The sequence below is a fragment of the Ostrea edulis genome, chromosome 10 (genome assembly GCF_947568905.1).
Source record: "Ostrea edulis chromosome 10, xbOstEdul1.1, whole genome shotgun sequence".
NCBI classification, from domain to species: domain Eukaryota; kingdom Metazoa; phylum Mollusca; class Bivalvia; order Ostreida; family Ostreidae; genus Ostrea; species Ostrea edulis.
Window position 1 is genome coordinate 12,139,621 of NC_079173.1, and position 15,685 is coordinate 12,155,305.

The 15,685-nt window shown below is 35.3% G+C and overlaps 1 protein-coding gene across 16 annotated transcripts in view; it reads right to left on the minus strand.

The window, feature by feature from the left end:
- The window catches only part of LOC125666818 (beta-1,3-galactosyltransferase 1-like), a 104,536-nt gene that overhangs the window by 59,610 nt on the left and 29,241 nt on the right, over positions 1-15,685 (minus strand). For 13 of the 16 annotated variants that reach the window (XR_008799329.1, XR_008799330.1, XM_056151941.1 and 10 more), the window contains one exon: positions 10,659-10,807. The exons of the other annotated variants lie outside the window; for them this stretch is intronic. The gene's annotated coding sequence lies outside the window, so the exon portion shown is untranslated. The remainder of the gene's footprint in view (positions 1-10,658; positions 10,808-15,685) is intronic. 16 annotated transcript variants of the gene reach the window in all.

Sequence of the window (15,685 nt, forward strand, 5' to 3'; positions counted from 1 at the left end):
AAGGCTAATGCATTTTGTGTCAATATATTATGCATGTAGTCTTAAGATAATTTTTGAAATCGTGAAAATTAAATTGTCTTTTTTTTTCTGAGTACCAGATACAATGTACATACGGCTACATGTTACGAGTGTATCAGATATTTAATATTCTATACTACTACAGTCCAAAAGCTCTTATACTCGTATGTATTATTTTCTACAACCAACTATTCCATGGCAACTGTACATGACTGGCCACAAAGCAAAATATGGGAAGTTTAATACGCATTGATAAAGTTCAACATTATTCGAAGTACATGCACCTGTAAAAATTGATTCAACATAGCAATTTGCTACTTGAATACATATAAATTCAAACTGTTTAAATGTTATTTACCTTGTTTGGCCTTGAATTTTTTTCCCCAAAGCTTTGCAAAGTACATAACGGTTTTTCGTAAAAGGCACCATGCTTTGTCAACAACTTTTATTCAGAAAAACATACAAATTATCGTTAAGAGCCTTGACTATTAAAACACAGGTATTGCGCGCTGTATTCGGCGTATTTGTTGAGAGTCCTCCTATTCACAAACTAAACAATGTCAAGGTTGGAATCTTATTTCAAACTCAGCACATGGCAAGAAACAGAGATTTGACATGAAACATTTTTAAAAACTAGAAGCGTATTTCAATTACGGGAAAAAATCTAGGTGGAAAACGTAATATGAACCCCCCAAAAATGTGTTCTGAACCACTCAGTAGACCATACATTACAAAGGACAATTAACGTACAGGCGAAGTTGAAAATAATACTAGTGAATTCGTTTCGATTTTTTTTAAATTTACAAAAAATGCCCTCGTGAAACATTTCAAAGCGACAGTTCTTTAGAGGAAAACTTGAAAAACATGTTCATGCTAAAGTTATATTGTTTCACGGAGGCAGTTTTTCTGAAATTTGGGGATGCCCTTCCATTTTAACACTACAAATCATATAAATCACTTACTACTTGATTTAAACTCGAAATTTACTTGAAAGCAACTGAACCAAGTGTCGGAAGCCGAGAACTAGCAAAATTTACCAAAAGACCTACTAGTCAAGAACTATCCCACTATTTATGCCCAACGTTTATCGTCCAAAATCTAATATTCTATTTATTAATGATAAAAATGGAGTTGTATCTCATTAATGCAACACGATGTGTGTTAAAATACAGACAATGGAAAGGGGTATTTGTTTTAGTCATTCAAATCCGCGAATTCATGAACCCGCGATTGTATCTGAATAGAAAACCCCTTGAAATTTACAACCAGTGAAATTAATATTCTATACAGTTATTCCATTGCCAAATACCTTTGTATTTCATTTAACATCTGATTTCATCATGCAATTTAATCATACCTATTTGTTAAATACCATCAATTTCTATTCATTTCAATTGATTTTTGAACTTTTATTGATCTAATTGATTTTTGAACTTTTATTAATCTAATTGATAATTGAACTTTTATTAATCTAATTGATTTTTTTTTTAACTTTTATTGATCTATGTACTTGATACGTTATGCCGACCCTCATTCGTTCCTAAGGACAAGGGACGTTATTGACTATATACCGCCGAGAATTTCTTTATTTTTTCAACTTTCATACCATGCTTAATTACTTGTTTTATTTACTCATCTAGGACGTAATCATTATCCCACTTACATGAAAATGACGTAATAATTTATTATGACGTCATGATTGTGCGCTAAAGTTGGGTCGTTTAGCGGAATCTGTTGATTTTTGATAAGATATGAATAAACTTTATTAAAAACAAACACTTTTGCATGCAACAACCAGATTTATATTTTGCATGTTTGATTATCCATTAATAATCTTCTTTCATTATCAATATGGTGTCGGTTGTTGGCTGCAAACAATATGAATTTTGAAAAAGACTGAATGCGGAAATCGGCAGTTTTCCAGTATGAATCTGTGTTATATAGTATTTTCCTTGGAAAGGAAATATTGCGGTGATGCAAAGTGCGACATTGTAGAGAAAATCCACGGAGATACACTGTGCCTCCGTGTTCCACGGTGCGTGTTATCTGCGAATACACACAGCTGCTAAGAGCTTTGTTCTGGCCACGGCGCCTTGCGGGAGATGTGAAAATGTGCTGCAGGCCAAATAATCACGATAAGGGTGGAATTTTAAGAAAAGAAAAAAATGTTAATACCCCCCCCCCCATACTTATTTTATTTTCCAGCATTTTGAGCCAATTCCAACGATACCAAACACTATATATTATGTTTTTAAGAAAACCTGGTTTTGAAATTTTTTGTTTTAGTCTTCTTTCTTCCTTAAAATATTCTTAAATTATATGTTTAAATAATGCGTACTTGCAGGCAATTCCTGTTTTGAATGCGAATTAGTATATTCAGTAAATGAAAAACATACATGTACAACATGTGATAGGGATATTTACCAATGTACTCTCTCTCTCTCTCTCTCTCTCTCTCTCTCTCTCTCTCTCTCTGACAAATGCGCTGTTTAACATAATTACTTCCATTATATTGTGTTAATATGCATCTTGACAAATATAACTTGATCCAATATAGAAATTAGAGCATTGTCGATGATTAAAAAATTGGAATTAATTTATTACATAATTAATAGAAGCAAAAATACAAACCATCGAATGATTTATTTTTAAAATCCCGAGTTAATTACATTTGACCGAGACTTATGTTCAATGTACTTTGATAGAGGTTTTCATAAAAAAAAATGTTCATCGGGAGTGTCTGGATAATGCAATGATTTTTGTATAATAAGTATATACCATGCAAATCCCTAGGGTCTTTGTCACAGTATAACTAAATTACGGTTAGCTAGTTTGGGTTTTGACTTCTTATGAAAAGTGTGAAATTTATTGGGTCGGCGCGATATCAGATCTAGTGTAAGATCACGGGTATCTTGCGAGCCGACCCAATATATTTCACACTTTCCACAAGAAGCTAAGCACTTCTGTTGATTTCAAATACACGGATTAGGTGACCCCCATTGTTCTACTGATGCGAAAACCCCTTCTAATTTGCATGGAATGTACAAGTTATACACAGGTCATTGTTATAGTCATACATCACAGTACCGCTAACCCGACAAACATTTTTTAAAAATTTTGAAAAATGACGAAGTATAACCAAACTGCAGATTGAACTTTATAGAGCCCCGTGCTAAGATTACTTATATTTTTCAATGTATCAAAAGGGGTATGTTGTCGGTTAAGTTGTGTAAAGTTCTTGACAAGTAATAAAAAAAACAAAAATGGTGCTTAAGGTGTGGGGGTGGGGGGAGAGTAATCTGAAACTGTCTCAATTCCCCCTTCCGACTTCAATTTCTTAAATCGTGCTGTGGGTAGGTCGCTACAAGCTACAAGGCTAAATCCTTAACTTTCAAGCTTTTAAATTACACACTCTCCGATTCTACGTGCTTGTAATCAATATTTAAGGATGTAAATCCTCGGTGTCAAATACAACTAGTTCATGAAAAAAAGACTAATATCAATATAAACAGAAATAACTTAACGATTATTTGCTTTTATTCATATCGCTATCGATTATTAAAATCTTTAATTTAATCTTTAGATGCATAAGATAATGAAAGCAACACACACCACACACACACACAGAGAGAGAGAGAGAGAGAGAGAGTGAGAGAGAGAGAGAGAGAGAGAATCTTGAAAGGACAATATCTTTCTGATTAATTATCCATCCCCTTTCATTCTGATATTATTTTTTTTATTTCCCATGTTGCTTTCTTTACATGTTAAATTTTTCGGCTCGTCCGGGTTAGGACTAATGAATTAGTTTCCCCCCCCCCCCCCCTCTAAAACGATGTTACGTGCTTAGCTGTCTATCTCTTTCTCAGTCAAAGTTTCTATTTCATTTTCTCCAGGTCATTTACCGTATTGATTTTCTACTTACTTTCTAAAGTGATCTTTACATCAAATATATGAATATTTCATGTTCAGTCTTCCCTGCCTACCTTTCACAATAACACAATTGCTCTCAGGCTATACCACACTGATATGCATGAGGATTACAACGCCTCTACTGGATAGAAATCATATTCATTAGGATATAGGCTCATTGAAATTTCATAAAGTCCTCACATAAAATCTGGCCTACTATTTATCTGGTGCTTTAATGAATTTGATTGACTTTTGATTCCGTGGTATCAGTCAGCCTTCTAACAAAATATGATCATGTGTTTGACAAATTTATGTTAACGGTGCAGTCTTAATCGGAGCATTTAGATTTTGGAACGCAGTTCACTACTCCCAATTCAATAGTGAACTAAATTCTGAAATGCAATTCGCAATCTAAAAAATTTGAATGCATAAGAGAAAATTTGACAGCCTGCAAACATCAAAAAGCCCTACCCCGGGGCCTAAAATTATGAAGGATTTATTAATGTTTCGGTTGAATAATACCTCATCAACAACACGTATAAAAGTTCTAAATAAAGGATATATATATATATATATATATATATATATATATTAAAAGAAATAGAATAAACAGTACACAAAGTTAAAAATTTAACGCAAGCGCTTTCATTTTATAATCCTCAGGCGTTACATTTTAAAATAGTTTTGAAATGTGATTTTTGCGGTGATAACTGGACATGGAAGTGATGAGAATGGATGTGGAGAATTCTGTGTTACCTCTCATCATTTTTCAGTTAATGGATATATCAATAACATTACTTTTAGTGAAGCAGGTATGTCTCTCCATTAGAGATTTCAAAACTATTTTAAAATGTAACGTCTGAGGATTATAAAATGAAAGCGCTTGCGTTAAATTTTTAACTTTGTGTACTGTTTATTCTATTTCTTTTAATATTTTATACCGGACACTGTGATTTTTTTTAAAAACACAATTTGGATATATATATATATATATATATATATATATATATATATATATATATATAACAATAAACAATATTTTGAACGAGTTTATACGATGTTCTCCCCAGAATGGCAGTGTGTATAAAATAAAAAAATAAAAAGAAAGAAAAAAAAAAAAAAGAAGAGAGAAGCAAATCATAAATATTGATAACAAATAAGATTTTGAGCGAGGTGTTCAAAAGATGTTGGTACCATCTCTTATTTCTTAGATCCGCCCCTACAATTTTTATTCATATATTACACTTAATAAATAAACATTGGGTTCGGAAACATCGAACACACTACCCCGGGGACTGAAATTTGGGGGTTGTATTTTAGTGGTCAGCTACCGCCACCGTGAAAATATGGTGATGGTGTCATCCGCATCCGGTATCTATCCTGTCCATGTATGATATATTATGTTACTATTGTATAATTTGTTGTTGTATATACTTTATACCTATATGAACTGTGTGGTTCTCAGTCGATAAAGAATGCAATACAATCCCCTGTTTTTGAGATTCACACCTCCAATTTTTATTAATCAAAAGGAAAAAAAAAAAAAAATTAATCCGGGGCGGAGCTACAGGATGGTTGACAGCGGGTGTGGGGTTGGTGATTGACTCGAGACCTCATTGAGTTCAAAATCTGATGAATTGACATTTTCGATAGTTTTGACGGTATTTCAAATGTCCAAATTTCTAGATTTTATGCTGAATTCTACTCTGAAACATACAGTTTTAATGATATCAAATAAATCGATATCTTTGCATAATTTAGGAAATAATTACGAGAAAAGTAATATCTTCTTAGTTTCCTCGAGAGGAATTTTGTGCCAAAACCAGGCATACAATATAGCGGAATATTTACCAAGTACCTGACCGAATCATTGAACTTTAACGTATATAACCCCGTGAAATTAACGCTTTAGATAATTTATGAATTTATTTTTCTATGTGCTATTTATATGTTTTATTCTATTCTACGCATCCTTTCATGTTTGAACAAGACTTTCCACATTCTTTGATCATTCGACTCTGCATAGTCGGCCGCGGCACGATTGATTTTGACACGTGCACTCGCTTGACAGACGCTAATTTCAAACATTTCACTCTGCTCTGAATAAAAGCATCACAACAATGTGAAAAAGGTGCATACTAGTATTTTTTAAGTGCCTGAAATAAAATATAATTATTCGTGTTTTTACGTGAAACTTTTGGGAACAAATGCATATAACTTTACGCGCTATAATGCGCAAGTTTAGTTAAACGTTTTAAATATGTTATATATAACGCGAAAAATTATTTTCCGCTACGATTAAGGTAATTCCCCATACCACGTCAAATAACGTTAGAAACGTTATTCACGAGTCACGAACGTTATAACACATTCAACTAACTCGATGACATTTTGGTGAATTTTGTAGACCGTATTAGGAATGATTGTTTGAAAGCAAATAACAAAAATTTAGAATTAAAAAACAACATACATTGTACGAATTGCAATAATACAAATAAGCCGGTTTTATACAAGACAACGCTCGGGAGAGAAAATGCTTATAGTTATATACATCGCGAAGTCGTAAATTCTCCATACACATTGCGTTGTGACACACAGTCGTTTAGTAATTCCCGTGATATTTCTGCATATATTACAGACTATGATGTTAAATCGTGTTGCCAATTTTCATTGTATCTATTGTAGGCCATTTCTTTTGTGTGATTTCTGATAGTTAATGACGGGTAGACATATCGAATCTCCTATTCAACAAAATGCAAATTTTTGTGTGCTACATGTACTGACAGTCTTATATTTAGGGCTTTCCACCTTTCAGGGGAAAGTCCTATTGTTATTGTTCTGTTTATTAGGGCTTTCCACCTTTCAGGGGAAAGTCCTATTGTTATTGTTCTGTTTATTAGGGCTTTCCACCTTTCTGTGGAAAGTCCTATTGTTATTAGGGCTTTCCACCTTTCAGTGGAAAGTCCTATTGTTATTGTTCTGTTTATTATTATTTTCCTGCCGTCAAAAAAAATCTTCGTCTTAAGACTTATCGAAAAACTTTATAGTCCATCATATAGTACTTCTTGAGAAACGAATACAGTTCACCCTGCGTAATTGAACTTTGACCCCTTACGGAGTTATTTGACCTTTCGCAGAAATCATTGTTAGCACTTCTACTTTGTAACCGTAAATGATAGGAGGATGAAACCTTTTCTAAAACATAGAGGGTAATTAGTAGAAGCGAAGAATTTCAAATGAAGGGGTTCGGTGTCCCCTAAGGGGAGTTAATGCCTCTTTATGTTTTGCGATTTATTCGTAAAACATGTCGAGCTTGAGCACGGTTTGTCGTAGAGACATGGGACCAACTGGAATAGGATCGGTGACCTTTGACCTTGAAAATTAGGTCAAGGTCAAAGGTCAAGGTCATCAGAAAAGAGGAAAAAATAGCACTTTTTATACTCTTTTTCCTGCTTAAGATAGCGTTTAAATATTATATGGGTAAGTATTGACTTCTTGATTGGATTTGATAGTATGCATTACAACTTTGAACTTTGACCCTTCTGTGAATTTCGGAGACTCGCGTCAAAAACCTTGTTATCGCTACTCCTACTTAACGGAAAGTCATAGAGACACGAAACCTTCGCTAATGAATTCACAGTAAAACCCTCTTGCAAAGAAAAAATAATCAAAGGGATACGAAAACCCTTAAGCATAGTTATTGCCCCTGAAAGTCTCCAATATCATTATCTAAGCCTATAACTTTTATATTAATATAGATAGAGACATGAGACCACTTGCATTCAGACCGATGACCTTTGACCTTCAAAATGAGGTCAAGGTCATAGGTCAAGGTCATCATCAAAATTATTTTTTTTCCATTTTCAAGGTCTTTTAAAGTATTTTTATCATTGATAAGCTAACCGAAAGTAACCGAAAACCCCTAAACAAATTATTGCCCCTGAATATCTTGATTAACATTTTTTTAAGCTTATAGCTTTTACATTAATATAGATAGAGACATGGGATCACTTGCATTAAGACTGATGACCTTTAACCTTCAAAATGAGGTGAAGGTCAAAGGTCAAGGTCATCGTGAAAATAATTAATGAAATTTTCTTGGTCATTTCGAGTTTCGTACATCATCTTAAATATTCTTAAATGTCTTTTTTAAAATCATTGCAGGTGGAAAGCCCTCTAATTGTTCGCGAACAATTAGGATCACTAGTTGTTCTGTTTATTATTTTCCTGCCGTCAAAAAAAATTTTCGTCTTAAGACTTATTGAAAAACTTTATAGTCCATCATATAGTACTTCTTGAGAAACGAATACAGTTCACCCTGCGTAATTGAACTTTGACCCCTTACGGAGTTATTGGACCTTTCGCAGAAATCATTGTTAGCGCTTCTACTTTGTAACCGTAAATGATAGGAGGATGAAACCTTTTCTAAAACATAGAGGGTAATTAGTAGAAGCGAAGAATTTAAAATGAAGGGATTCGGTGTCCCTTAAAGGGAGTTAATGCCTCTTTATGTTTTGTGATTTATTCGTAAAACATGTCGAGCTTGAGAACGGTTTGTCGTAGAGACATGGGACCAACTGGAATAGGATCGGTGACCTTTGACCTTGAAAATTAGGTCAAGGTCAAGGTCATCAGAAAAGAGGAAAAAATAGCACTTTTTATACTCTCTTTCCTGCTTAAGATAGCGTTGAAATATTATATGGGTAAGTATTGACTTCTTGATTGGTTTTGATAGTATGCATTACAACTTTGAACTTTGACCCTTCTGTGAATTTCGGAGACTCGCGTCGAAAACCTTGTTATCGTTACTCCTACTTAACGGAAAGTCATAGAGACACGAAACCTTCGCTAATGAATTCACAGTAAAACCCTCTTGCAAAGAAAAAATAATCAAAGGGATACGAAAACCCTTAAGCATAGTTATTGCCCCTGAAAGTCTCCAATATCATTATCTAAGCCTATAACTTTTATATTAATATAGATAGAGACATGGGGCCACTTGCTTTAAGATCGATGACCTTTGACCTTCAAAATGAGGTCAAGGTCAAAGGTCAAGGTCATCATCATTTTTTTTTCCATTTTAAAGGTCTTTCAAAGGATTTTTAGCATTGAGAAAGTAACCGAAAACCCCTAAACAAATTATTGCCCCTGAATGTCTTGATTAACGTTTTTAAGCTGATAGCTTTTACATTAATATAGATAGAGACATGGGATCATTTGCATTAAGAGCGATGACCTTTGACCTTCAAAATGAGGTCAAAGTCATCGTGAAAATTATTATTTAAATTTTCAAGGTCGTTTTGAGTTTCGTACATCATCTTAAATATTCTTAAATATCTTTTTTTAAATCATTGTAGGTGGAAAGCCCTCTAATTGTTCGCGAACAATTAGGATTACTAGTTATTATTATTATTTTCCTGCCGTCCAAAACATTTTTCGTCTTAAGACTTATCGAAAAACTTTGAGTCCATCCTATAGCACTTCTGGAGAAACGATTACATTTCACCCTGCGTCATGGAACTTTGACCCCTTACAGAGTTATGGGACCTTTTAGCAGAAATCATTGTTATCGCTACTCCTTTTCAACCGTAAAGGATAAGAGGATGAAACCTTTGCTGAAGCATAGAGGTCAGATAGTAGAAGCGAAGAATTTCAAATGAAGGGATTCGGTGTCCCCTAAAGGGAGTTAATGCCCCCTCATGTTTTGCGATTTGTCCCTTACAAATTGACGACTCCTAAAGTATTCGTCGTAGAGAGACGGAACCCACTGGAACGGGTTGGGTGACCTTTGACCTTGAAAAAGTAGGTCAAGGTCAAAGGTGAAGGTCACCCAGAATGGCCAGAAAATGGCACTTTTTATACGCTCTTTCATGCTTCAGATAGCATCGAAATATCACATGGGTCAGCAAGGAATTCTGGACCGGTCTCGGCATCACGAATGTCAACTCTGAACTTTGACCACTCTGCGAATGGCGGCGACTTAACGTCGAAAACCCCGTTATCGCTACTCTCACTAGACCGCAAGTCGTGGAGAGGCGAGACCTTCGCCGACGAATTCCAGATGAAACACTCTCGCACAGAAAAGTTGACCGAGGGAAACCGAGAACCCTGAAGCACGGTTCTCGCCCCCGAAAGTCTCCGACGTCGTCGTTCGAGCCCACAACTTCTTCACGGATGTAGATAGAGACGCGGGACCACTTAAACGAAGCCCCGTGACCTCTCTGACCTTCAAAATGAGGTCAAGGTCAAAAGTCAAGGTCACACTTTCTCCCCCATGGGTTTTTGAGGTTTGACCTTGAAAGTGGGTCAAGGTCAAAGGTCAAGGTCACGCATCCAGGGGCCAGTCTCCACGAGTAAGGCCAACCCACCCATCACGCCTGTCGTCCCCAAGGAAGAAATCCCCCACCCTTCAAGTGATCTGTCTGTGATCAGCTGTTTCAATACACTATTTTGACCAGTCTCATGCCATGCAACAATTACAGGATTCTAGCTAATCTGACCTACACCTACACATCTGACCTACACCCATTTCTTCCATTTCTTGACTGTCTTGTCAATCAAACATGAATTCCATTTACATTCATGAAAAGACATAGGCCAGATTCAATTGTCTGCCTGCATCAACATAAAGACTAAGTTTTTTTTTTTTATAATGATGATGCAACTTTACTTGACAGTTGAACTCATTGACATTCCATCCTGACTGTCATTGTAAACAAACAAACACTTACCTGCAGGATCAGATGGGATGCAGTACTCCTATTCTCCGTTCAGATATCCTACATGCACTCAGACACTTTCTAATTCACCGGCCGCCATTTTGGTTGTTTGTTGTCAAAGCCTATCAATCCGTATATGCATGCCTCCTTGGGTGAAATGACTGAAAGACATTGTCTCCGTGAATTAGAACACATAGGATGAGCCATTACAAAGTGTATATTCAATTCCACAATCCACAACACACACGGTCAAATCCAGTGCATCTTCACAACATCTGACAACATGAGGCTTGTAGACTCCCAGCATGCACCAGCAGTTACTACAATCTAGGAAAATGTTACATCCGGTTTCTTTGCACCTCCAAATATCCTATCTAACAAGTCCAAAGTCACCCCAAACACCTGCACAAGTCCCATTACACTTTTACCTGATATGTGCATACGTGCTGGCTACCCAACACCCACACCCCTTTTCTCCCTCAAATTTGAGGGTACTTAATGCGAAACCAAGCATTGAACACACCTTAACACTCAAATTTAGGCGGCAAATTTGAATTTATTTTCTAGCCAAATCCAATTTTTTTTTTATTATTTTTTTTTTTAGGCGGGGGGGGGGGGCTTTTAGCATTTGAACACTACTGAAAAACCGCTGGAAGGTGGGAAGCCCTCTAATTGTTCGCGAACAATTAGGATCACTAGTTTTGTTATGTTTTCCTTATAATTTATTTAAACCTGAAAGAATACGATCGATGTCGTCAAGATCTAAATAGAATATATGCATAATCTAAAGCTATACTGACATTGTAACCCCCCTTCCCCTCGCAATTCTTTAAATATTTACACGATAAAAATCGCTTTTGGGGCCCTCCGAATCCATAATAAATGTGCATATACACGAACATGTATGTGCATATCTCCGTTGTGTCTAATGATTTCAGGGTGTTCAATTTAGATCAGACGCTGACAGATTTATCACATATGTATAGGACCTATCTGTATGTCTAGGCGTCGTACGTTTGTGCTCTTGTACATACAGTATAGACCATGCCTGTTGTAATGTAATTTTCTTTTTCTGGCCGGACATGACCTTTACTGATGTTTTGATTAAAACGTCTCGGAATGTACGCGATAGTTTCATGTCGTTAAGACTCGCATCGCATGGCTGTGTCGTATTGTTAAAAACTACCAGAAAATAAAAATTATTAAAATATTCGAATTTCCGAAAATTTGTAACTTGAGCATAGGTTAGCATTCTCTGAATGAGCGTTAAAATGTACAACTCATTCTGATCTACATAACTTTGTTCCCAAACTTCCACCAGAGTTCGTTTGCTTACAAATGTCAATATCTTCAAACTTTTAACTACGAACTACTTCTTTAGTGTTATTTGCCTGCGTGATAATCGCGGATTCACAATATACAAATCTGTATATTGTACTGCGTCACAGGTGACGTAATGAGTTCTCGACGGGGAGTTTGCTTTGTTCCAACAAGATCTGGCGACATAATTTTATTTTTTCATCTATTGTGACGTCATGTCAGTGTTCATGTGACGTAGGCTATGGATTTAGTAAGCTCCATAGTAAAGTTAGGATTTTTCTAACTTCAAGCCCGATCCCTAAAGCTTACGGCAATCAATGAAAATGGTTTTTAGCTGATTGAAGCTTTAATGTTTTAAACTGTTTTTCAAAATCCACCCTGTAATATTTCTTGAAATGGTAATATAATAATGTAAATGATGAATGAAACATGTTTACAGAGATAGGAATTTTAGACACCATTTTCCAATATGCGTTTTTTCAAGGTTTTTAACCTAGAGGGGTCATTGGGCTCTCAAATTATCCGATACCCTATCTACTTCTTATATCAAATGATTGCTGGAGTGTAAAGGTAAAACATATTGAAATGTTTAAAAAATCTGAAGGTTTTTGAAAACACAATTTTCCAGATATGGTAGGCTATGATTAGTCAAAATTTCACCACTATACGTGCATTTTCATCACCTTGAAACCAAGAGCATGGTTCAGTAGATGAAAAATTATTGAAAACAGTCAAATGCAATACATTTTCTTCAATTCATATGAAAGAAACATATTTCTATCGTTTAAATAAAGACAATGCATTAAAATGTATGTATATTAACACTGCTTGTTTTAAAGTGATGTGTTCTATTTTTAGAAGTGGCTGTACTCTGGGAAAGGCCGCTAAACATATTTTTCTTCGGGAATTTGGTCAATATACATCCTCGACAAAATACATGCAAATGCTGATAGAAATCTGTAGGTTTTTCAATATTAAGATGTGGTATGGGGAATTACCTTAATAGGGGATTTTCGAGTTATTCCATGTCCGTGTTTATTCTGCATTTAGTCACTATTACGTCATACTTTTTTAGGCATGCTCATTTCCGGTTTATCGTCGTTAACGTAAATACACTTAGTCTTGTGTTTACACGTGTATAGCCAATTAAAGTGGATGTTGATTCTATGCAAGTAATAATCGAACTGAAGAAATTGTTGTTACAGATAAGTGTTTCGTGTTCCTTTTACCGGAAAGTAACAGATTAAGGCTATGTAAGCTTGCGATTGTTATGAATTTGGAAATCCTTTCCAAAAATGTTGGTGTAGATATATAAAAAAAAAAATTAATCTCAAGCTCTTGAAAGTCAATCGCCGATAGATAAAGCAAAATGAGTGAAATGTCGGAAATCATCAATAAAAATGTGGTCAAAAAATGAAGACATAACAGCTAATAAAAGTCATTATGTCATGATTTATCTTTACAATTATTGGGCACCATTGGAATGAACGGTGACTTCGGCATTGCAAATCCGATAATGGATATATCGGTACTTCTGAGGCATGCACGTAGAATGAGGGAGGGGGAGGGAATGGTCCTCCTTTTAACACTAATCATTTTTAGCCGAGTTGCAACGAAGTTGCGACGGCCCTGAGCGTTAAGTATAGGTCGAAATTTGCGGTACTTCACCTAAAGCTGGTGGCGTCTCACCTGCTCAATTTGAGTGAAAAATTCTCGACGAGTCGTTAAAACAATCGATTAAGCAATCAGATACACCCTTCATGAAGTTTAAAAGGTGTGAAAAATATATATCTTGCGGTATCGTAAGTTGTATGGCACTATTTAACCCTCCTCTATGCATTTTAAATTTGAAAGATTTTGAATAATAGTCAAAAGAACATGTTAGGTTTTGTTTGTTTTGATATATTTATTTATTCTTGTCAAGAATTTTAGACAACATATTGTGAAGACATCCTCACTGGCTATCCCCCCCTTCCCTGAAAACGATGCTACCTGCCTGTTTTCCCCCTCTTACATAAATCCGTTTTACATCTTTCTACCACACACCAATGACAGCGGTTCTTAGATTCGGTATCAAAAACCAGTGAGTAAAATAAATGAACGAAATCGTCTGATTGTCAGCTAAACCGGAGGAAAGCATGCCTACATGTATCACGTGACTTAGGTAGATTCTAAAACACAAAATATGCACGGAACGGAAGAACTCGAAAATCCCCTATTGATTGTTTGTTTTACGTCCGCCAAGAATTTTTCACTAGGATTTTGCTGGAGTTCGAAAGACTTGGTCCAAATACAAGCTCAGCTGATATGGACAGTCTTTTCGCTGAAGGCCTCTTGAAATATGAGAGAACCGTTTTAAATTTAGTGGAGTTAAAAATAACGTGAGTAACTTCTTTTGAATATAATACTGTTTTTCCTGGTATATCTAAGGGTCCATGTTTGCCCAATTCTCTATTTTGTGTTGCTTATAGGAGTTATAAGATTAATGTATCTTTCAAAGGAATTTTATCAACTGCATAAAATATAAAATCTGGTAAACTATTGATACTGGGAAAAAAAATTATACTTTCCATATATAATAAATTATTTATAAATTTAAAAAAAAAAAAAAGTTGTTTAGGGCTATAACTCCGATACTGGTATTTAATAACTCCAATGCTGGAATTTCTTCTACTGCCATCATCGGAACCCACGGGTTTTCTCTCCGTTAAATTGCATTACCACTTATATAAACACTCTCTCATATGCCTGTATTTTTTAGATTACCCACCTATTTTGTGGACAGTCAGGTTGTGTTCTGTAGATAACAGATTAGTTGATTCTCATTTAATTTTATGTTATGTTTTGTTGGGGGTCAGATTGCATAATACCTATTCAAAGGTACTCTTTATTTGCCAATGTTTCTCTAGTCTTTTTTGGCCCCCATAAAATTTTGTTATATTTGTTGGGGGTCAGTTTGCATAATACCTATTCAAAGGTACTCTTTGTTTGCTTTTTCTGACCCCCATTATTTTGTCATGTTTTTCATTCGTCATTTTATGATTAAATGACATTTTTCAATCCAACACTGCGTTACTGGTTCTACCTGCCTTGCCAAAAAACAAGCTTAGTTGATTTGGCTAGGTATTCCTATACTAATGGAATATAAAAAGAGTTTTTTGGGTTAAAATCTCAAACTAGTAGTTTATCGAATAATTCAGACTCTGATTTCAGTCTTCTATTTCCGCAAGTCACCATTTCTCAGTGGTGCTAGGTCCGGACTAAGTTCTGAACGTTCTGGCGATTCATTTGCTGCTGAATCGGTTTCTAGCTCAGCTTCTAGAGTACCTGAACCCATCCTTTCCGGATACACACGTGTATACATTTTTGTTTATTGTTTCCATATGAAATGTTTTTGACCTATTTGGTAAGACTTTTTTTTATACGAAGCAATACCGTAACTGTATTTATTGACAAGATCTTTATCTGTAGCATATTTCGTTTTCAGTTGTTGTTTTTAAACCGCCTTCTCTTTTTACATTAGGTAACATACCGAGAGTTCCGAAGGGGTGCATAATGTTAATGTGCTATACCCATCAAGCAGCATCCATATCATCTGAACGTACACAATTACAAAACTTAAGGAGGTATGCCACACCAGAAAAATTTGATATGGATGAAAAGTGAAGGATATGTATAATATTTTGAAATTGCAGACTTTCAAAATTTACTTTATTTAG